A 509-nucleotide genomic window follows, 5' to 3' on the forward strand; every position below is an offset into this window, starting at 1 on the left:
GGGAAAGAGCTACAGGTGGGGTCGTTGAAAGAACAGGCACTCCAGTTGGAAATTCTGGACCTCTGTAGAGGTGACTGCCAGAAAGGAAATCACAGAATCATGAAATGGTTTGTGTTGGAAAGGATCTTAAAGACTATATAGTTCCAACCCTCCCTTGCGCTGGACGGGACACTAGATCAAGTTGTCCATTCAATCTGGCCTTGAACATTTCAAGGGATGAGGCATCTATAACTTCTCTGGGCCACATGTTTTAGTACCTTACCATCCTCACAGTAAAGATTTTTTTCCTAATATCCAATCTATCCTAATCTCTTTCAATTTGAAGCCATTTCCCTCTGTCCTGTCACTACATGCTCTTGGATATACTCTCTCTCCATCTTTTTGTAAGCCCCCTTCACATACTGGAAGGTTGCAATTAAGTCACTCTAAAGCCATCCGTTTTCCAGGCTGAGCAATCCCAATTCTCTTAGCCTTAGGGATGTGGCAACAAGAGTGAGTTTGGCTTGGTG

This window comes from Passer montanus, unplaced genomic scaffold (assembly GCF_014805655.1).
Source record: "Passer montanus isolate IOZ18808 unplaced genomic scaffold, ASM1480565v1 scaffold1417, whole genome shotgun sequence".
NCBI classification, from domain to species: Eukaryota; Metazoa; Chordata; class Aves; order Passeriformes; family Passeridae; genus Passer; species Passer montanus.